The sequence below is a fragment of the Herpailurus yagouaroundi genome, unplaced genomic scaffold (genome assembly GCF_014898765.1).
Source record: "Herpailurus yagouaroundi ecotype Mexico unplaced genomic scaffold, PumYag 221, whole genome shotgun sequence".
Classification (NCBI taxonomy): domain Eukaryota; kingdom Metazoa; phylum Chordata; class Mammalia; order Carnivora; family Felidae; genus Herpailurus; species Herpailurus yagouaroundi.
Window position 1 is genome coordinate 3,202,035 of NW_024412452.1, and position 24,650 is coordinate 3,226,684.

Genomic DNA, 24,650 nt, shown 5'->3' on the forward strand with positions numbered 1-24,650 from the left:
TATGCAAAATCAAGAACCAGAAAGTAGATTAAGTTGTTGCCTTGGAATGGATTTGAGTGTTGGGAGAAAATAAGAATGATTGTTAATGGGTAAGGTATTTCTTTTAGTGATAATCAAAATGTTCTACAACTGATTGTGGTAATGGTTGCAGATGCCTCATATTCTCAAAACTTAGTGCAGATCCATGGCCATTCTTTCTCAGCTCATGATTCTCACTTTTGCCCTCATTCCCAACCAAACACAAATCTTAAAAGATTTATGGTTGCCCAAAGTCCTGTAAACATTAGGAAAGCATCAAGTTCAAAGCTAATTAAATCAGGCACATGAAAAGATGTTCAGCGTCGCTCCTTATCAGGGAAATACAAATCAAAACCACACTCAGATATCACCTCACGCCAGTCAGAGTGGCCAAAATGAACAAATCAGGAGACTCTAGATGCTGGAGAAGATGTGGAGAAACGGGAACCCTCTTGCACTGTTGGTGGGAGTGCAAATTGGTGCAGCCACTCTGGAAAGCAGTGTGGAGGTTCCTCAGAAAATTAAAAATAGACCTACCCTATGACCCAGCAATAGCACTGCTAGGAATTTATCCAAGGGACACAGGAGTACTGATGCATAGGGGCACTTGTACCCCAATGTTCATAGCAGCACTCTCAACAATAGCCAAATTATGGAAAGAGCCTAAATGTCCATCAACTGATGAATGGATAAAGAAATTGTGGTTTATATACACTATGGAATACTACGTGGCAATGAGAAAAAATGAAATATGGCCTTTTGTAGCAACGTGGATGGAACTGGAGAGTGTGATGCTAAGTGAAATAAGCCATACAGAGAAAGACAGATACCATATGGTTTCACTCTTATGTGGATCCTGAGAAACTTAACAGGAACCCATGGGGGAGGGGAATGAAAAAAAAAAAAGAGGTTAGAGTGGGAGAGAGCCAAAGCATAAGAGACTGTTGAGAACTGAGAGCAAACTGAGGGTTGATGGGGGGTGGGAGGGAGGAGAGGGTGGGTGATGGGTATTGAGGAGGGCACCTTTTGGGATGAGCACTGGGTGTTGTATGGAAACCAATTTGACAATAAATTTCATATATAAATAAAAAAAATAAATAAATAAATAAAACAAGGGAAAAAAAAAAATCTGGGTTTGAATTCAAGCCCTGCCCTTACAAGCTGAGTAAACATCTGATCTTCTAAGTTTATTTGCTCTCATCTTTGAAATGTTATCAATGATGATGATTTCAAAGGGATTTTGTGAATATTAAATATATTTAATATATATTTATATATAAATCATATACAGGTATGCATATATATGTATATATATGCATACATATATGTGTATATATGTGTGTGTGCATATATATATATATATATTGCTCCTTTCCCCCTATTTTAATTACTTCCTTTCCACAACTCTAACATATACTTCATTAATACTTTGATCTGTTCTCAAACACTCAGCCAGCTACCCTGATGGTCTAGCCAAGTGTGAGAAGTGAGATGATTCATTTTCAGAAATACCAAACAAAAGCTGTGCTGTCTAGTTAACAACAGGTTTACAACCTCTTGGAAATATGTACGAAACCTCCACACAGGATGGAATCCCAAACCCTTAGATGCTTCGCTTCCTGGTTCTTCTGCCCCTCTCTGTTTTACCAGCTGATTTTTCACGGGCTTTGCAATTAGCATGTGCCAAAGAACTGAAGTCTCTATGTCACCTCAAGGAATGTACACTTGTTCCAAGCAGACTATTTTTTGCCTTAAATGGGAATAGGCAACTTCCTGGTAAGGCTGTAACCTCTATAGTATTCAGCCAATGAGGAATCAGGGGAGGGATCTGGATGCTAGGAGATAAACTGCCTGTTGTAACTGCCCCTATTGTGCCTGTCCATCAGACCCCCACTCTTGCAAGAACATTGATTAAAGCCTCGCTTCACTGTGCTCTGGGTTTCCACGTCCCTCCTTTGACTGGGTCAGTGGGCTTACTGCTCACATCAAGCTTTGAGAAATCCAGGGCACTTGTGTTGTAATCATCACTTTGGAGCCCAAGGTTGACCTCTAATAATTATGGTTCCAATTACGAAGTGTGGAGAAGTTCTTCCCACACCACCAAGCAATTCTCTGACACTAGCTGGGTGTCATATAATTCAACTCAATTCTGTCACTTTCTACTCAAAGACAGCATCAGATTTTACAGGGTAAGGTCAGTTCCGTAAGACTGCCCTCTACTTCAGATGCCAAAAGAAAGAGCAAGTTGTCACCTGGGCTTCTGACTAATTGGTTATAGACTGGAGGCTCCAATGACCCTTCCTTTGATAATTTTCTAGAGCCACTCACAGTGCTGAAATAAGTATTTCATTTACCAGATTACTAATTTATTTTGAAAGGTTATAACAGAAACAGCCAGATGGAAGAAATACATAGTACAAGGTATGGGAAAAGGGGTCAGAGCTTCCTTATCCTCCCTAGGCACACCACTCTCCCTATATCTCCATGTGTTCACCAACCCAGAAGCTTAACAACCCTAGTCCTTTTGGGTTTTTATGAAGGCTTCATTGCATTAGGTATAGTTGATTGAATCATTGACCATTGGTGACTGAACTCAACTCAACTTGACCTTCTGGGAGGTCAAGGTGGAACTTAAAGGTCCAACCTCCTAATCATCACTCCTGGCAACCAGCCTCCATACTTAGGTGCATTCCAAAGTCACCTCATTAACCTAACAAAAGACACCTTATGGATATCATCAGTTTAGGAAATCCCAACAGGTTTAGTAGTTCTGTGCCAGAATTGGGACAAAGATCAAATATATAATTCTTCTTATAAATCATAATATCATAACCTCACTAATCTATTTCCATACCACTTCCTGCTGAGTATAAATAGAACCCTAGAACATGGCCCAAGTTGGCAAAAGAGTTAAAGCATATTTGCAACCCTTTATTAGATAGTCATGAGAAAGGCTTCAATTTATACTAATGGCAATAAAGACATGTTGGTTACATCTAAAGTTACTTCTGGAGACAAAGTACATTCTTTAATTTCATAATGCATGGCTGACATTTTTAACTTTATCTTTTATTTTTATTTAATTTTCCTCAATTAGGGACTCAAATCTTACAATAAAAAAACACGTAAGTACAAAATGAGATACAATAGTATGTACACACATGTATTTATGTGCTTATCCACATGTATAAACATACACTAATTGTCTGGAAAATGTAATTTTGTGCTAAGATGACCAAAAAAATAAAACGGTAATTGATTTTAATTTCCAGGTAGATTAAATGTGAAAGGCTACTGTGACCTGTAATCACATCGGAAGGACTCACAAAATACAAGCCTGTGTTAGGCCTTGTTTGGTTGATATATTTGGATATATTTTTAAAAAGATGTCGATATTTAAAATTATGATATTTGTATGAACAATCGATAATCCTAATTAGGATAAAGGAGAAATCATGAAGAAATGAGACCCTAAGGAAATGATAGTTACCAAAGTCCTGGGTACATCCACAGATACATATATTTGCAGTACAAACCAAAAATACTGCAGATAAGTTATGATTTATCTCCATTTAAATGGTGAATATAAAATCCTGTTTATATGATTTATGGAGTCTGAGGAATGCACATTTCCTTCTGGAGCATTAACAAATGAGTGAGCACTCTGGTCAAGAGAACCATTAATTTAGGAAGAAGATACACTTGATCTTGCACTTAATCAAGAAACACATTTCCTTAGATTAAAAAAGGAATCCAAGAGAATTAGGAATGCAAGGTTGTCTCCCATGCAGAAAGGTCAGAGCAAACCCAAGGCACTTTATAAACGTGGCAAGCTTGGCTGTGCCCTGTGCCATGCCTATTGTTCCCACAGCAGAGCTCTGAATGGCCTGGGGGAAGATAGAAGAGAGGAGGATCTTCCCAGTTGCTCTCTCACCTGAAAGCCCACAATGGTAACTTTTATTTCAAGTAGAGGTTGGTTTAAAACTCTTTTCATCACCTAAGGCAGAATTTCTGCCTCTTGGTGCTAAAAATATCTTGGGGCTGAATAGTTCTTTATTGTGAGGGCCTGTTCCTGTGTTTTGTAGGGTGTTTTGCAGCATCCTTGGCCTCTACTCACTAAATGCCAATAGTACCCTTGCCAAAGTCATGTAATATCTCTGAATATGGACAGATTTCCAGGGAGGGTAGGGGGCAATATCACTGACGTAAGACCTATTCCCATCTTCCTCACCTCAGAAACATCATTTATACAGCAGAAAAAGAGCAGAAGAGATCTTAAGTCACTGCCCCATGCGTTCTCCTTTCACCATCCAAATGCCTTCTTCTTTTTTTTTTTTTTAATTTTTTTTTTCAACGTTTATTTATTTTTGGGACAGAGAGAGACAGAGCATGAACGGGGAAGGGGCAGAGAGAGAGGGAGACACAGAATCGGAAACAGGCTCCAGGCTCTGAGCCATCAGCCCAGAGCCTGACGCGGGGCTCGAACTCACGGACCGCGAGTTCGTGACCTGGCTGAAGTCGGACGCTTAACCGACTGCGCCACCCAGGCGCCCCTCAAATGCCTTCTTAAGAAAGGTCTACTCTCTGCCTCTTTGCCTTTCCATGAGCCTATTACGATTCAGCTCAGGTCCCAATTCCTCCTGAAGCCTTTCCTGATGATACTAGTTTCAATTATGTGTCTCTGCTCTTTTTTTTTCACTTATACTTTCACCAATCACAGAATTTACCATGCCGCATTGCAATTTTTTGTTAACTTTCCTGTCTCTTTTTCTAGGCAGAGAGTTCCTTCAGGTCAAAGAATCTTTCTCATCCATGTATCAATTTATAAAGCCTTACATAAAAGTGTTGTGAAGAGGATGACTTAAAAAAATTACTGAGTGAAGGAATGAATGAATATGAGGTTTATCTCTCTGATGTGATACATAACTTAAAGAAATTGGAAGAAGAGATACAGACATGGAATAATTAAAGAGCCAAAGTTAACTACTGATATTCTGAAGGAAAAGGAAGTACAGACAATTCAGGTGGGAGAAACAATAAAATCTGGACAGACTTGTACAGTGAGGAATGCACAGGAAATATAATTACTGATGAGAGAACCAAAGGCAAAAAAAAAAAAAAAGTTTAAATTAAATCCCTCTACAGCGTGCATGCAATTCACTGATAGATACCAGGAGACCTGAAGCATATAACATTCCTCAAGGAGTTGATGGCTGCCTTAATGCCTTAATGTTTACATGTCATTAAAAACTAAAAGCAACCTCATCTTAATAATAGCTAAATCATCAGGGTCCTTTAAGACCCTGCTTTCAGACCCAGAAATTCCTTAGAAACTAACTTTATCTCTGTCCCCCCTCCCACCACAAACTTCAAAATATATAATCAGTTGCTCTTCACAATCCCAGTGCAGCTCTTTCTGTCCACAGGTCCTGTCCCAGTGCTTTAATAAAACCACCTTTTGGCCCCCCAAAAAAAGTCTCAAGAATTCTCTCTTAGCTGTTTGCTTACTACCCCTACTTCAAATTCCATCAATTACCATTTCTCTGTTTCTTCTTGGGAAGAAGATTACTTTGCATGAATCTAAGTTCTGGATAAACTGAGAAGCCAGGACCTATCCATAGTCACTAGGTTGGCAAAGCTTAAGAATGGAAACTTTCATGGTTGGCATGAGCCACCACAAATTCCTAGTCTAATCTCTTCTTTGTAAGAAATTCATTTTTTCAGGGCTGCTTGGGTGGCTCGTTTAAGCATTCAACTCTTGATTTCAGCTCAGGTCATGATCTCAGTTCCTGAGATTAAACCCCACCTTGGGCTCTGCGCTGAGCAGCTGAGCATGGAGTCTGCCTAAGATTCTCTCTCTCTGGACACTTGGGTGGCTGCTGAGTCGGTCCAGCTCTTAATCTCAGCTCAGGTCATGATTCCATGATTCGTGGGACTGAGGACCACCTCAGGTTCTACACTGACAGTGTAGAGCCTGATTGGGATTCTATCTCACTCTCTCTACCTCTCTTCTGTTCACACTCTCCCTCAAAATAAATAAACTTAAAAAATTAATTTTTCAATCTCCTTATCAAATTATAATTTAGGTAGCGTAGAAAAATACTTGTTGTGAGAATTAACTGTGTCTATTGTATGTTGCATATGAATAGCATTCAGTGAAGTTTTTTTTGCCTATGCCAAACCTTCTCTTTTCTGTGTAAATATTTCTACTACCTTCGACTAGTCTTCCTGTGGGCTGGTTTCTGGACTCCTTATCAGGCTACATCAAATGAGGAAAATTGTGGTTTACTGAGAGTAAATTGTGGTTTTGGATTCAGTAATTAGTTATAAGAACTAGTAAGTATTGCCTGTACTTTCTAATTTTCTCCTTCCTCATCAGTAAAGTTGGGATAATTTTATCTTTCTTGGATTCTTATGAGGAAAACTTGAGATAATGTAGTCTTTCAAAGTGGTTGGCACTTAGCAAGCATTTCATAAGTGAGTTTCTGTGTTACTTCTCCATTCTGTGTCCCTCTTTCTCTTGCACTCTCACTTGATCTATTATGAACAGTTACCTATGAATAACACTCTTAAGAGAACTCCCACCTACTCATTATCATGTTGCCTCACTTTCAGAATTGCCCTCTCCACTCCCACACTCCCCAAGATGATCAGAAAAATTTCTTTAAGAACTACTTTCTTGGGGCGCCTGGGTGGCTCAGTCGGTTAAGCGTCCGACTTCGGCTCAGGTCATGATCTCGCGGTCCGCGAGTTCGAGCCCCGCATCGGGCTCTGTGCTGACAGCTCAGAGCCTGGAGCCTGTTTCAGATTCTGTGTTTCCCTCTCTCTCTGCCCCTCCCCCGTTCATGCTGTGTCTCCCTCTGTCTCAAAAATAAATAAACGTTAAAAAAAAAATAAAAAGAAAAAAGAACTACTTTCTTTAATATCTAACTCAGGATCCAACACTATGACATAATACAATAGGAATAGTTGAAAAGATAAAATAGTAGTAAAAAAATCAGAATGTCAGGCAATGGCGCTATGATACAGTGCGTATAAAATTATAATTATTTCTACATGTAATCTACTGAAGAACAGGGATTCAAAACGTACTTACCAGCTATGTTATCTTTGATTTAGGGATTCCAATGGTAAAAATTGACAGAAATATAGTTCAGATACTGCATGTGTAAGTAGAAACATAAAAAATATTTATGGAGAACTATGTAAATAGCTATAATATAACGGTTGGATAGAAGTTTTGGTCCAGATGAATCAGCCATATGGAAAAGCATGTAAAAGGTCACATTTAGTTTCCTTAGAATTCACTTTGCTTGCTGAACAACTAGTAAACAAGTATACATGCAAAACGATAAATGTTCTTCTCAACCTCTTATTTTGTTGTTTTTCTTAACCATCAAAACATGTGAAATCTTAATTAGCTACCTATTGCTACATCACAGCTTATCCTAAAATATAGTGCCATAAGAGAATAAACAGTTATTGAATTACAGTTTCTTGGGATCAGGGTTTAGATGAGAATTCCTGGCTTGGGGTCTGTCATAAGGTTTCAGAAAAATTGCTGGGCTTGACTGGGGATTACAAATCCACTTCACAGAGGGTTTACTCACCTGTCTGCTGGCTAGGTGTGGAGGGACATATTCTCTATCCCTTGTTCTATGTATCTCTTCTCAGGCCTGCCTTAGTGCTCTCAAGGCATAGAAGCTGGTTTTCTGTGTACGAGTGATCTGAAAGAGAGTAATCAAGACAGATATCACAGTACCTCATTATATTCTTGTCTCGGATGTCAGTTATATCTTATTCTATTCATTTGAAATGAGTCAGTAAAAGTCCAGCCTACACTCAAGGGGAGGAGGAAACAATATAATAATTATTATATTGTTAGTTATAATAAAACAGAAACAAAATACAAACAGACTGAGAAAGACAGAAAGAGAGCAAAAAAGGAAAGGTAAAGGAAAGGAAGAAAGAGAAAGAAGCAGAAGAAAGAGATTAAAACAATCTGATGGTAGCAATAAGGTCTGGGGCTAGTTCACTGTGCATGTGGTGGGAGAGGAAATCACATCCACATGCTGGGACAAGGGCTGGAGGCAGAAGATCTAGACTGATACCAAACCTTACATAATCCCTTTGCTCAAGATTCTAGGCAAGTCATTTAAGTCATTTTTTTTTTTCTGGAAAATCCTCAGCTTCCTCATCTGTAAAAAAGGTAGAATACAATGACTTTTTTTTCAGCTCTAACATTCTTAGAGTGGGGATATAAGAAGGCAGAGGAACTATTTCAGATGTGAACACTTACATCACAACAGAATGTTTCTTCAAGGACATTAATTATCTCTACTTAGCCTGTGTGTTTAAGCGATCTATCACTGCAGAACAAAATATATCCAGAATGTAATATCTGGAAACACTTTTTTTAATGTACTATTTCCATTTATTGTTCTATTGGTGGTTGGGTTCAGCTGAGATCATTATCAGATTGGAATGGAAGGTGTGCTGTGCAGCACATACAACATGGATGGCTCACAGCTGATGCTACTGGTCACGGATTGCGACTCAGGAGCAGCCAACAACAGGGCACCCACATGGCCTCTGCATGTGGCTTGGGAGTTTCTCACAGCAGTGCTGATGGTTTTCAAAAGGCAGGAAATGGAAGCTTCCAAGCCAGTAAAGGGCTACCTGTACAAAAACTGCAGAATCACTTCTCCCTTATTCTAATGGTCAAAACATTAGATTTTAGGAAGCAAAGTTAAAAACTTCACTTCTCAATGATGGGGGTTTTCAAGGTCACATTACAGATGTGACAGGGGAGGGAAAACGTTTTCCGCAAACTTCTTTGGAAAGTAAAATGTGCCACAGCATGATTATGTGATAGATACAAGAACATTTAATGCACAGTCTCTGAAAATATTTGCATATATAAAAAATTCTGAATCGGTTGTGAATCCTAATGATATCTGCAATTAATCATTGATTGTTGCTGGTGCATGGCCACAAGAGCTGCCTTAGCAGGGTATCCTCACGTCTCAGGTTGCAAATTTAGCAGTTAAAAAGTGGTCAGTACAATTAGGCTAACAATGTGGTCCATTAAAAAAATGGGGATTCATAACACCTTTTATTTTACAAACATTTCTTGTGAGTATGTATATGTGTGTGTGCCTGTGAACATATTCATTTACTTCCTTTTCTTTTTAATTTTTTTAAATCTTTATTTATTTTTGAGAGAGAGACAGAGTTTGAGCAGGGGAGGAGCAGAGAGAGGGGGTGACACAGAATCCGAAGCAGGCACCAGGCCCTGAGCTGTCAGCACAGAGCCCAACGCGGGGCTCGAACTCACAAACCGTGAGATCGTGACCTGAGCTGAAGTCGGACGTTCAACTTACTGAGCCACCCAGGTGCCCCTCCATTTACTTTCTGAATATTTAATTATCACATACAGATTAGCAAAGGACTGAATAAAATATCACTTTTCTTTTCTTGAAATTGTTATTTATTTATTTTTGAGAGAGCAGGGGAGGGGGAGAGGGAGAGGAAGAGAAAATCTTAAGTAGGTCCATGCCCTGCTTGGAGCCCAATACTGGGCTAGGCTTGATCTCATGACCCTGAGATCATGATCTGAACTGAAATCAAGAATTGGACAGTCAACTAACTGAGCCACCCAGGCGCCCTTCTTAAAATTGTTATGTAAATCAAAGAAAAATTGTCAGTCCATAACAGTATAGATATGGTACACCGAATTTATTGATAACATTAATTAGATGCCTGGTTTCCATAATTTCCCTTTATATCTTGGCTACCTAACAAGTAATATCTATAGATTTTCATTTGGTATGACAACTTAGAATCTACTTTACCATTTTATGGTAGTTTTGTTTAAAACTCACTCCATATTATCAGTTTTAATATGTTTTAAGAAATGTGATGGCTTTGTCAAAAGTCATGTTTTAGCTTCTAGGAGAAAAGAGCTAAATTTGTAAGACCATGTGAAGTGAGAATTCTCTAATTAGATAAGGACTTAACATTAGGATAGTAAAAAAAATGCTTCTTTTGCAAATTTATTCTTCCTTTTTTATATTCTATTTTGCTTTTGTTTTGAAGTGGAGATTCAAAATCACATTTGGCTAGGACTAACTATAATGCGGACAGATTAGTTCTTGAAATGATATGGTAGAGATTCCATTTCTGGCAGAAGTAGACTAGGGTTGGTATGCTCAAAACCCCCAGTGAGAACAAATAGAAAAGTTACAAAAAAATTAAAACATATGTTTAAAAGCATTGGAGAGAGACTATGAACTCTGTGTCAAGACCAGGGAGAGGGAAACTTATGTAGGTAATCCCAACTTCTGCCTTTCTCCTGCAGACAACTGTGAGCACTGAATGTGGTGGCTGACAAGTTGAGCAGACACTTCAGCAGGTGTGTGGGGCTGATGGTATATAAACTGGAGTTCAGAGCCTACTATAGCTCTGTTATCTGGATCTACTGTGAGTAGATCCAGATAACAGAATTACAAATGCACACACGGAAACACAAATGATGATTATGTTCTAGGAAATAAAAGACAAGATGGAGAATTTCACCAGAAAAAAAGGTAAAATTTACCAGAAAATGGAAGAACTATAGAAAAGAATCACAGAGAATGTGTAGAATTTAAAAATATCACAAATTAAGGACTCAAATAACAACTAAAGATAAAATTATGAAAGTGAAAAACATGTCAAGAGAAAGCATCCTGTCCACTGGTACTGTGTATTTCATTCCAGTTGTATCTTGTCAGATACTCTCCTTCATTCATCCCTGATGATACTTAATTTTATGTGTAAAATTGGGCTACAGGTTCCCAGACATGTAGTCAAACATTATTCTTGGTGCATCAATGAGGGTGGTCCTGAATGAGATTAATACTTGAATAGTATTAGTAGATGTGAATTGGCACACACACATACACCCTTCCTGCATCACTGTTTTGTTTTTTTTTTCTTTTCCTATACTGAACCATTCTGATTGGCACATAAACAATCTCTGACATTTCTGCCCTTAACCTCGGTTTCCCCTTCCATTTACTGCTCATTTGTTGCGGAATCTTTGGACATACTTTTTCATTCTCTCTTTTCTTTGTGTCAGTGTGATGTTGAGTGGGTGAGATGGGAGAAAAGGAGGTGGAGGTGGCCCAGTAACCAAATCTCTCAGTGAAGAATCCAGGTGAAGGCTAAACATATCACCTGTTAAGCTCCTAAAATTACAAAACTAGGGGTGTCTTGGTGGCTAAGTCAGTTAAGTATCTGAATTTTGATGTCAGCTCAGGTCATGATCTCACATATCATGGGATCAAGCCCTGTGTCAGGCTCCATGCTGACAGCACAGAGCCTGCTTGGGATTCTCTCTCTCTCTCTCTCTCTCTCTCTCTCTCTCTCAAATAAATAAGTAAATAAACTTTAAAAAAAAGCACTTTTTCTTAAAATTCCAAAAATATTGGAAAAGTTCCATTGACTGTCTTTAGCCTATAAATTTGATAAATTGACTAGAGGCAAAAAAGGATTGCCATACCTTGACCTTATAGATATTTTTTTAAGGGAAAAGGATATTTAGTTTGCCTTGATCACTTATTTTTTCAAGGAAATATTCTTTGTCCAAATAGACTAGTTTCCAAGCACCAATACTTATTCTAAGTATGGTTTTAAAACGTCTAGGGTCATAGGACCTTGATCTAGCATGGCAGTAAGACCAAAAAAATATACGTCAGCTCATGCTCTAACCTGCCAATAATATAGCTAAGAACAGAGAATATGTAAACACAATGACATTTGAATTCAAACAAGGTGAAAATTTTATTCCCAGGTAACATGTTCAATATAGAGGTATCATTGAAATTTATGTTCAGAAAATGACACTGCTCAAAGTACCAGACTAGATGGGTCAGTATAGCTGTTTGATCAGTAATTAACTGTCAGTCCCTCTAAGCAAGTTTTATACATTTTTTTTCATAGAGAATGGTAACAGTTTTCCCAAATGTTTTGTTGCCTTTTCTTGAGTAGCTGACGGTGCTATTTTTTTTTCACTATTTTGACTAATATTACCTGTTATCTCTCACTTTTGCTAGGAGTGAGTTGTTTTTTTGTTTTGTTTTGTTTTGTTTTGTTTTTTATCTTTTTGTCTGTTTTGTATAAGTGGTCACATAATTAGGAAAGTGAGGGGATATAATGATTAAATTTGTAGCCACTGAACAGCTTGGCTTACCCCAGAGACTCATTTTTATTTGTAAATGAATTTTAGAAACAGAACTAGTTTGCATCCTGGTCATACTTTTTGAGTATTATAATATTTGGTGGCTTACTCTTCCTATTCCTGTTTCTTTTATCTATAAAATGAAACGGTATTAATTTCCTCTTAATGTGAGGAAAAAGATGATATGTATACACAGTATAGAATACGTACAGACATGGGATTATACTAGGGAATAGTATAATTTTATATAATACTCCAATATAGAATAAGGAGCTCATAGAAGCCTAATAAAATATAGCTATAATGAAATTGTAAGTATCTTTGTACATTTAATTATTTTGTTTCCAGTAGTTTTTAGTTTTAAAATTGTGGTTAAAAAAACATAAAATTTACCATCTTAAACATTTTTATTTAAAAAACTTTAATGTTTATTTATTTTTGAGAGAGAGACAGAGAGACAGAGAGTGAGTAGGGGAAGGGCATAGAGAGAAAGAGGTAGACCCAGAATCCGAAGCAGGTACAGGCTCTGAGCTGTCAGCACAGAGCCCAATGCGGGGCTCAAAGTCATGAATCACCAATCTTGAACTCATGAATCTGAGCTGAAGTCCGATGCTTAACTGACTGAGCCAACCAGGCACCCCAACCATTTTTTAAAATTGATTCTTTAAAAAGAGAGAGAGAGAGAGAGAGGGAGAGAGGGAGAGAGAGAGAGGGAATGAATACAGGGAAGAGGGGCAGAGGGGGAAAGAGAAAAGCAGGTTCCATACTAAGTGCAGAGCCCAAAGAGGGCTTAATCCCATGACTCTGGGATCGGGACCTGAGCCAAAATCAAGAGTTGGACACTCAACCAACTGAGTCACCCAGGCACCCCTCATCTTAATGATTTTTAAATGTGTACTTCCATGGTATTAAGTATATTCATATTGTTACACAACCATTATCATCATCTATCTCCAGAAGTTATCTTGCAAAACTGAAACTCTATACTCACTGAACAATTATTTCTCATCCTCCCTGCCCTCGAGCCCCTGCCAAGCACCATTCTACTTTCTGTATCTATGAATTTGACTACTCTAGGGACCTCACATAAGTGCAATCATACAGTATTCTTCCTTTTGCTAAACTGACAAAGAAAAATGCCCTTGTTTCATCCATATTAAAATATATTTCAGAATGCACTGCCACCTCTTTAAGGCTGAATAATACTCCATTCTGTGCTTATGCCAGATTTTGTTTATCCATTCATTGGTAGACACTGGATTGCTTCTACATTTAGGCTATTATAAATAATGACAATTAGCAGTGAAGATTGCAAAAATGACTGCCCAACTCTGTGTCTGCAACTCTGTGTCTCTAATGAGAACTTGCAAGTAGCGATTAGAGCACAGATCCCTGATCTTTGAGTGTCCTGATTGCCCACCCTAGCCCCTGCAAGTTGCTCCAAGAACATGTACACAGACACTTGCTACAGGACCAGGGTTAGGGGATGAGCAACTGTACCAACCTAATAGCTGAAATTGGCCAAAATTAACCACAACTTACCACCATGCCTCCCCCTAGAAGTCCCAAAGCTTTGAACATGCTCCAGAGTTTCAAAATAGTTACATCAGATAGATTCTGCCAATATAACCATTGTCTAGGTGGGAAGACAGATTCCTGATGCTCCCTCTACTGTGCCATCTTCCCAGAATCCTCTGTTAGATAAGTATTTTGAGAAATAAATGCATTTGACAAAAATAAACAAAAGAATTTATACTTTGTGCTTCTTCACATTTCTCCACTTATTCAATGTTTTCATCCATGGACTGAATGTCTGCCATCTGACAGGCCTCTAAGAGTCCAAGATAAACAAATATTACAGTCTCCTAGCTTCTAAGATGTTCAAGTTTAATAGCAGAGACAGACATAAGTAAACAACTGCAGCACCACATGAATACAGCTTTAACTGAAAAAATGTACACGGATCAGGGTTGTTACGCCTTCTGCCTGGGTGAGAGCAAGAGGTATAAAGGCTGGGAATGAATACTTCCTTTCTCCCACAGCTACCTCCTTCACGTGAATAATTGGTGAAACCTGGATACCTCCTCTGCTCCCTCTCCACCTTAGCCGCTTCACCACCACCAAAGTTCTCTAGAACAGACAAGCCTGTCTCAAACGTAGGGAATTGATCAAACCATTAGTTTTGTTTTTTTTTACCCAAAGCCATCCTTTATAATCTCTCTTCCTAATAGTTCACTGATTTTCATAAAGATGAGCACCTTCTTTAATCCCAGTCCTTCCTTTTCCTCATGCATTTAGTCATCAATTTATTGCTTCATTCAGTAAACATTTTTTGAGCACCTATGACTGTTTCCAGAGACAATGATAGGCATTGTGCAACTGCCTGAAAAAAGAGCCACAATCAAGGCACGTTACACTCTACATTGTGTAACTTGTGGTCTAGGGAAAAATATAGACATTAAAATTTAAGGTGGATGAAATAGTCTGCTTTCTCTTGCTCTCTTTCTCTTCTCTCTCTCACACACATACACTCATACATTTTTTTTTTCAATAGCTGTCATAGGGTTTGTGTTCTAATGGACTCAGAAAATGGGAAAATTCCAACCGTCTTTAGCAGTTCCACTTAATTTTGCTTCTTTTATGTCACCAGGCCACATAAATGGATATTTCTTTTTTGTTCTGTTTGTCCAGTCTGTAGGTCTACTCTGAGATGGCTCCTTTTAGCCTGAGAAGGCCCTTTGTAGGTCAATTTGTTGTGTTCTTCAATCTTCCACAGGACATGGACTTGTAATTAGTTCCAAGCCCAAATGGCTCCTATTGTTGTTACCTTTTCATACCAGAGTAATTCAGGCTCTCCAGCAGCTTTGGAGAGCTGCTGATATCTCTGTCTGACAGTGTGCCACATCTGTTCTGCCTTTGTCCACTCACCAGGGACAGAAGCAAAACGTCGTGGGACATCATGTACTGCATTATATAGCAATGAGCGAGGAGGACACCCCTAGAGAAGAATGTAATTTTAAACTGGAAAAAAATGATTAAGAATCATGGGCGTGAAAGAAACAGCAGCAAGCAGATGTTGTAAAACACCGGTAAGGAGGAAAGAAAGGCGACAGCTGAGAATGAATTGATTTTCCTCCTAAGTCTTGCATCCTTACTCAATCATGCCAGATGGAGAAGCAATCACTAAGACATAAGGTCCTGTTGGTCTCACTGCCCTTCCCAGAAGAGAACTAGCTGAAAATACTTTCCAAAAGCAGCAGAATGATAAAAGCAAATGCACTGTTTCATTTATTAATCAAGATTCAATTTATCTCACTCATTTGAGATAGCAAGCTGTGGTGGAAAAGAACAGTCTTGAGTTAGAGAGAGACATGGCTTTGAATTCTAATTCTTTTACTTGCTACCTGTATGACCTTGAGGGAGTTTCTTTTCTACTCTGGGCCTTTATTATTCTCACTTACAAAAGATTAAAAACTAACATTTATTGAGACCTTACTTTGTGCTGAGCATTATGCTAATCACTGTATTTTATTACCTCGTTTAATCCTTGCAAAAAACCTTTGAGGTACATATTATTTAGCTGGTCTCTAAAAGAGAAAAAAAAAGCAAATTTAAGAAGTTTATGAAGGCTGGCAATCTAACATGGAAGTTAGTTGCATGGGTGACAGGGCAGAAGTGCCTGGGTTCAAATCTCAGATTTATCCTATAAGGTTGGACAATTTTTTTTTAACTCTTTGTGATATAGTTTCCTCATAGATGAATGTGGGTATTATGAAAAGCTGCATCATATAATGGTCTATGCAATTAAATGAGGTAGTGTATGTTTTTAGTATTACTCCTGAAATAGAACTGTTCAATACATAATAATCAACGTTACATATAATATGTATATATCAATATATTAATATTACCATCGTTGCCATTTTCATACTAGATTACTCAGTGTCTAAGTTACAGACCTAAATTTATTTTTTTAAGTTTATTTACTTATTTTGAGAGAAAGAGAAAGAGACAGAAAGAGCAGGGGAGGGGCAGAGAGAGAGGGAGAGGGAGAATCCCAGGCAGGCTCCATGCTGTCAGGGCAGAGCCTGATGTGGGGCTCAAGCTCACAAACTGTCAGATCATGACCTGAGCTGAAACCAAGAGTCGGACACTTAACTGAATGAGCCATCCAGGTGACCCAAGTTACAGATCTAAATTTAAAACCAGGTCTGACTACAATGACTTCCCTCTATTCATCAATATAGTGAGTGCTTTGTAAGAGTTAACTATTGTAGCACAAGGAAATCTCAACACAAATCAGGCATCAAATACTTTCTAATTCCTCCTAGATACCTCCTCTTTTCCTTCTAGCTGTCAAGAGAATAATTCAACAAGGGCTATGGCTCTCACTTCTAATTTTGCATACAAATGTCTTCAGTTTTCACTGTACTCCTCAGATAGGTCTTTTACAAACTACCTCCTTTACTCCTTATCCTTGTTCTGCCCTGTAAATATTGATTGTATTCAGGATTACATTTTTGGTTAAATTTTCTCCTTCTTCTGTCCTCTTATACCAATTATATGCCAATTACCTTGATCAATAAAAGACAAATCCAGACCTACTAAGAAGAGACTGCATTTGAAAGGACTATTGCAAGGAGTGGACAAAAGAGATTGCTGTGGTAGAGACAGCACTATAACCACAATATACACGTTTCTCAAGGGTTAGGCCAAAGGGTTTTTCTTTTACTGGCAGAGGAAATCAAGGCTGGAAAGAACCAGGTATGGTGAAGTGAGATGAATGGGAGTGGCATGATTAAGCAGTAGATTAGAGAATGATATATCCTGAGGCCATCCTATTCTCAGGAGAGGCTGTTAGAGACAGGCTGTAAGCTCACCTAGGCTGAGGGTGATCCAAAAACCATGGGCCTGGGGAAGGAAAGGGTCTTAAGGAAAGTGTGGCTACTAAGTATCTAGTACTGACCAAGGAGGGAGAAGCAAGTTTAGTCATCTATCTGGCAAAGGATGGGAATTTAGAGGGTCTGTGTCTGGTCTTCTCATAGGTAAACAAGGGGACATCTGGGAGTCTCACCTAAATCATTTGGGAGCAGGGTGGTTCTTTTCAGTAAGCCATTTCATGAAACACAGAAGATGGGGAGATTTCATAATGTTCTCAATTTTTCAAGATCACAGGGTCTGGGATAAACTTAAACGATGTCAACTTAATGTACCTAAGTATGCCAGAGAGACATCATCACCCTTAAATAATATGAGCATTTCAAATCAACATTTCTGAAACTAATCATTTTTGATAAAATTGAAATTCTTTTTGGCTTTGACTTTGTTGGTGAGACCACCAAAAATGATGTAGTCACCTAAATGTCTGGAGATGGGAAGCTAGGAAAAGGAAAGTATTGTTGGCTAATCCAACTTCATCTTTGTATCATATATTTAACAGGTATAAAATATACACAAATAGGAGATGGCAACAAACATTAATTTTTTTACATTGATTTATTTATTTTGAGAGAGAGAGAGAGAGAGAGAGCCAGCAAGTGAGGGAGGGGGAGGGGCAGGGAGAGAGAACGAGAGAGAGAATCCCAAGCAGACTCCACACTGTCAGTGCAGAGATCATGATCTGAGCTGAAATCAAGAGTTGGATGCTTAAACAACTGAGCCATTCAGACACCCCATGTATTTTTTTTAATGTTTATTTATTTTTGAGAGAGGGAGAGACAGAGACAGAGACAGATTGTGAGTAGGAGAAGGGCAGGGAAAGAGAGAGAGAGGGAGACATAGAATCTGAAGCAGGCTCCAGGCTCTCAGCTGTCAGCACAGAACCCAACACTGAGCTCAAACTCACAAACCACGAGATCATGACCTTAGCCAAAGTCAGAAGCTTAACTGACTGAGCCACCCAGGTGCAACACCCCCCACCATGTAACTTTTTCTTTTTTTTACATCAAACAAGATATATGTGGAAGCAAGTACATGACTAGAATATTATAATGGCAGGAAGTTTGTTAATGAACAGAATTATACAGGAGTAAATAGGAAATGAATATTTTGATATTTTTAAATAGCTACATTGTTTTCCTCTTATGAAAGATAGAATATATTTTCTTATATAAAGTATTTGAAGAACAACACATACATATAGATATGTAATAAGATGGTGCATATTGTACATGCATTTTTGTAACTGCCATTCTTCCATTTAAGAATATATAAGGCCTATTTTCCAGGGCCTCAAAAAATTATTCCATGACATCATTTTGTATTCTATGTTTTGTTGGAATATAGCCATTAGTCAGTCAATATTCACTATCACTAGATGTTCATATAATTTCTGATTGTTTTATATAAATATTTGTACAGACACAATTTTTCTTCTAAGAATAAATTACTAGAGATGGGGAATTAAAAGGAATGGGCATTTTTCAAGCACTCAATAGAGTCAAATTATCTTATTGGAAGCTACTACCACCTTGCACTGCCTAGGAAGAAAATGAGATTGTCAATTTCCTACACATTAACCAATAATAAATACTATATTTATAAATATAAAATCCACTTTGTAGTTAATCCACATTTATTTAACCACAAATATGTTTGAACTTTTTCTCATATTATGATAAGGAAAGATAGGATAAAACAGGCAGAGAGAGAAAGGTTAGGACCTGATGTCCCTGGATGGGAAAACCATGTATTTTAAAACAATGCTGGGAGTGTCTCAGCATTAAGATTCCTTGGGCTTAAGATTCCTCTTAAGAATATAACAGATACCATCTGCTCCCCTTCAGGTTTTCCTCAGGAATTTGACAATCAAAATACTTAACTTCAATACATAAACCATAAAATGTATGTTATAGGAGGGACAGTATGACCATAGTCTGACCCCTCCCACAATGGAAGAGAGCCAATCAGACATGAACATCCCAGCACCTTAGCCAATAAGGGTAGGACCTGAGAAGAAACAAGGGAGAAGGGATGGGGGGACTGACCAAAACCTTATAAAAAAGGCCTTTGCCTATAGCCAAGGGTGTTCACTTTCCAACGCCTCCTCTCTGTAAAGAGAACTTTCATACTATTCTTACTTTCTGATCTTATACTCTAATAAACTTTTGCCTGCTACTCATTTTATTGTGTGTCCACCTCTCCATCCTTTGAAATGGTGAGACAATAAACCAAGGCTATTGAGGGAAAAAAAAATCCTGCAACAATATGTGTATTGGCCATTCATATTTCAGTGTTTTGGCCTGATCCAAATTGTGAATTGAAAACACATTAAATAAATAGATACATGTATAAATACTCTCCTTATAAACCCCAATTTAAAATCATAATTCTGGAGAAAGAGCTATATTTTATAACTTGAATTAGAAAGAAAATTCCCTATCTGCTATAATTTTATTGAAATAATATCTACCATGTCAGTTACAGTAGTTACAGGTCAATTACATTATCAATTTAATTTCCAAATCTATAAAATAGTGATTCCCATTTTAATAAAGAAGAAAATTCAGGATTGAGAAATGTCAAATAATTTCCACTGACTCTGTGTGTGTGTGTGTGTGTGTGTGTGTGTGTGTGTGTGTGTGTGTAAAATAAATGATGGGGGCTAGGATTTGCAAGTTTGAATAGTCAAATTCCTTCATGTATCTATCTTAAGATGGTGAAATGTGATTTCATACCTACTTGAATAACCTGAATGTTCTTTAATATTTCTTAATTAATTCTTACTAAGTGCATACATCAGACTAGTAGATTTGCAATGCTGTGATGGCTGGGGCTAGAGAAGCAGGACTTGGGGGTGAGAGTCATGGTCAGACAAGGGGTGCCAAATGTATTCCTAAATCTGTTTTAGTTTCATTGGCACCAAGAGGAAGGTTTTTGTAGGTTCAAGATGCCCAGATCTAAGCAATAAATAAACAACTGTATCACTTGATCACTTTACTTTTGATATGGTAATTTAAAATTCAAATGGCAATACTCTACAGTTCTCATAAAACATTTACAGAGTGATTTACATAAATATTTGGTTTTATGTCATGATGGTTGACTGCCCTCTATGTTGGCACCACCCTGGGGCTGCTGTTTTAAATTGGTTGTGTGCCCTGAATTTTCCATGGTGACCATACTAGTTTTGAAACATTCACCAGAAACATTAAATAAGTTTTCTTAAGAAATAATCTCCACTAGGATTATCAATTATCTGCATTTTGCTTTAGACAAATTTAAAGGGTTCCATATGAGACTTTGTGATTAGCTAGTTATAAACTGAGATAGCACAATGGTTCCTACAACTATTCATGGTGCAAAAGTAATAACATACTGAAATAGGCATATAAGGATTAAGGGAATATCTGGATGTAAAAGCAGCTGCTTTTTTTTTTTAATATATGAAATTTATTGTCAAATTGGTTTCCATACAACACCCAGTGCTCATCCCAAAAGGTGCCCTCCTCAATACCCATCACCCACCCTCTCCTCCCTCCCACCCCACATCAACCCTCAGTTTGTTCTCAGTTTTTAACAGTCTCTTATGCTTTGGCTGTCTCCCACTCTAACCTCTTTTTTTTTTTTTTCCTTCCCCTCCCCCATGGGTTCCTGTTAAGTTTCTCAGGATCCACATAAGAGTGAAACCATATGGTATCTGTCTTTCTCTGTATGGCTTATTTCACTTAGCATCACACTCTCCAGTTCCATCCACGTTGCTACAAAAGGCCATATTTCATTTTTTCTCATTGCCACGTAGTATTCCATAGTGTATATAAACCACAATTTCTTTATCCATTCATCAGTTGATGGACATTTAGGCTCTTTCCATAATTTGGCTATTGTTGAGAGTGCTGCTATGAACATTGGGGTACAAGTGCCCTAAAAGCAGCTGCTTTTATTGAAGTCCTTACATTTCCTTTCTGGCCCCACAAGTGTAGGCTGTGAGTAAGAAGAGACACAAATTGCCTGTACTTCCACGTTCATGCTATGAAATCTGAGAGATGTTCACTTTACTCCTGGAAGAGGAGAAACTCAAACCACTCTCTGGCATCCTGTGTAATTAAGAATAGAGAGAATAGAAGGAAGGAAGGAAGAAATGAAGGACAGGAGGATGGATGAAAGCATAGAAAGAAGAGAGGAAAAAAAGTCTTTAAATCTATGTATTTGACACAAGCTAATTTGTCACTGGCACACAGTCTTAGGCAAGAGTCACCTTCTATGCCTTCTTCCTAGAAGGAAGGATTGCTAATCATCATGTCCTTTGAAACATAAATCAGGAAGCCCCTGAGAGATCCCAAATCATTACCTGACTACATGCGTAGCTGTAATTAATGACTGTTTGTAAAAGACTCTGAAGATGAAAAGCACCTTAATTGGAGTAACTCTCAATCATGCAGAAGCAGAAAATCTAAAGTAAATGGAAATATTAGGACATGGATGGATGATTTTAAACTAAAGCAACCAGACTTTGTGATTTTTTTTTCCTCTTAGAGTTTCAGATAAATTTTCAAAGCTAATTTTCAGTTAATGTTTCAGAGCTAAAACCAGCATGCTGTATATTCTAAATAAATCTACATTCAAGTCTCATGGTATATAAGAAAAGCTGTAACTAGTGGCTTGACTATCACCCGATACACCTCCAGATGAAGTGAAAAAAGAAAACTACTTTGAAAGAAATTTATAGGACTATATGCTTCTTTGGTCTTTTGTCTCTCCCAAGAGAAGAGATAGGGAAAGATACGCTTTCGCATACTCAAATCAAGGAGAGTGAAGGTTGCTAAAAGAATAGCTCAGAGTCTGGGGGTTGCTTGCAAAAATAGAGAGATGGACATCTTCCTCACTGGCTGGGGAAGAAGAAGAAGGAGGAGGAGGAGGGAGGAGAAGGGGGAGGAGAAGGAGAGGAAGGAGAGGAAGAGGAAAGAAAAAAGAAGAGAGAAGAAGAAAGAAGAAGAAGATAGAAGAAGAAGAAAGAAGAAAGAAGAAAGAAGAAAGAAGAAAGAAGAAGAAGAAGAAGAAGAAGAAGAAGAAGAAGAAGAAACAACAAAGAATGAATTCTCTCTGGTCACCAGTATTGAAAAAAATGACAGGAGGTTGGCAAATATAAACACACACACACACACACACACACACACACACACACACACACACAAATACAGGGATTTAGGAGTTTTGTGACAATAGGAATTGTGGCTTGTTTTCCCTACTGAGCTCTGAAATCAGGACTCTGACTAGAGCAGACAGCAATGGTAGGAAAGGGAGAGAGAACAAAAAATAGTAGACAATCTATTATTTTTAATCATTTACCAGAGCAAATATCCCCCAACTTGAGTGACCCTGGTATGTGTTTTTCACAAGACACTAGATTATTTTTAAAGAATATACTTTTTGAAATTAAGGTTTAGGACATAGCCATATTCTTTCACAATCTTATTATACCTAATCAATAATATAAGCTGCATCTCATTAGAACTGCCTGAGGACTTAGTTCCTAAAATTAGTATTTGTCCTATTTCTCTCTTTACAGACCATGTGAACTAATTTTTATGTTTGCCAAAACTAAAAGTAATAATCTCAAACTGCATCACATAACATGCAGTCTTCAATACTAGGTTTGTCTGATTCAAAATCTTGATAGTCTGATGACTCCAGACTCAGCTGGTCTTCTATTTTCTGAGTTCTGGATATCTGACTTCTGACTGAGCCTCTTCTACAAGCCTGGACAATTTCACTGCATATTCCTGTATTTAACTTATCAAATGTAATTTCTTTTGTTTTTAAATGTGAATGCATAGTATATGTGACAAACTTGATGCAAGGTCTCATTCAAATGCATTTGTAAAAACCTTCCAAAATTGCAAAGTAGCCACATTTCTTTTTTTTTTTTTTAATTTTTTTTTCAACATTTTTATTTATTTTTGGGACAGACAGAGACAGAGCATGAACGGGGGAGGGGCAGAGAGAGAGGGAGACACAGAATCGGAAACAGGCTCCAGGCTCTGAGCCATCAGCCCAGAGCCCGACGCGGGGCTCGAACTCCCGGACCGCGAGATCGTGACCTGGCTGAAGTCGGACGCTTAACCGACTGCGCCACCCAGGCGCCCCAATAGCCACATTTCTTGATGCCAAGGTACTATTTCAGATTTCCTTAAATTTGACTACTTTCACACATTGAATTATGGCATGCAGGAATATTTCTGGAGTGTACAGTTTTTAGTGGGAAGGATTTAAGAGTGTTGGAAATCCAATGCAGCTGACATGGTGATGCCTCTCCAGCTGTGAACAGGATAGAAAGGATGGGGTAGGATTAGTCTCACCCTTTGGAGCTCTTGGCATCATGGCAGCAACAAATCTGTGCTGAGTCCTAGAAGTAAAGGAGAGTAAGTGGCTAGGTGCAACCAAATAACATTTCACCTGAGCCCTTTGATTGAAAAATGTGATATGTAAATTCTGAGGGATACAGAATAGCCAAGAGAGGTGAGTGCTTCTTTACATCAAAAAAAGGAAGAGAATTCAACTTGAAAAAATGCCCCAACTCTCCTCCAACCACCTTTCCGAGGTTCTCTTTAAGTCATCTCTTATTGTCATAATGCAAGATAATATTTTTTACAGTAAACATCTTACTTGGTACTGATAATAATGATACTAATAACAGCACTGGAACTGGACAAATGATTTGTAATTCAAGGTTTGGTGATCCTGGAAGATAGTCTTTGTGTTTTGAAAAAGAATGGACTTCTGTGAGGTTCTACTTCCAGATTTGTAGTTCTGTCTTCATCCTGGCCTGGCCCTGATTTACTTCCCTTCACTTTAATCAAGCAACCCTTACTAGAACGACATTTAAACTCACCAGAAAATGCACTTCATGTTCCAAAGGGTAATGGGCTAAGACTTCATGTTGTTGTTGTTAGCTGTGGCATTTCAATTTACCATAATAGGAATCTCTTGCCTTCCCTTTTCTTCTGTTCCCTTCCCCTGCCCCCCGCCCCAAGAGTCTTAAAAGGAAAGAGTGCCAATATATTGACTGTATGAAAGTTTCAGACATTTTCACAATATACTTCCAGATTATTTTGACTACTGTTTTGACTAAACTTATCTTTGAATATTGCTACTAAAGAATCTATTACCCAAACATTCATTTTCAGCAATTTCCTAGCCTAGGCCTTATGGGAGTAAAACGGAAAGGAGCCAGAATCATTTGGGGAGCTAAATGTTTGTTTGTTGGCTGAGGAAGACCTATAAATGTATTCTACGAATGCTGGGAATCTAAGAGAAAAGAGAGGTATCCAGCAGGAATTGTGTATGTGAAATATGAGCATGTGCATGTGTGGGGGGGTGTGAATATGTACACGTGTGTGGAGGGGAGAGGTGAGCATAGGCATGTGTGGGGGGGTTGGGCAGATGTGTCTGAGGAGGGAAGGAATTTTAG

General features: G+C 38.2%; 1 long non-coding RNA gene across 1 annotated transcript; it reads right to left on the reverse strand.

Annotated features, from left to right (window-relative positions):
* Positions 1-1,405: 1,405 nt before the first annotated feature.
* On the reverse strand, positions 1,406-22,374 carry LOC121019139 (uncharacterized). The gene is made up of 3 exons (XR_005785470.1): positions 22,353-22,374; positions 20,704-20,710; positions 1,406-1,594 (listed from the first exon to the last, which is right to left on the reverse strand). It is a non-coding gene; the product is annotated as an uncharacterized LOC121019139 (long non-coding RNA).
* Between the last annotated feature and the right edge of the window lie 2,276 nt (positions 22,375-24,650).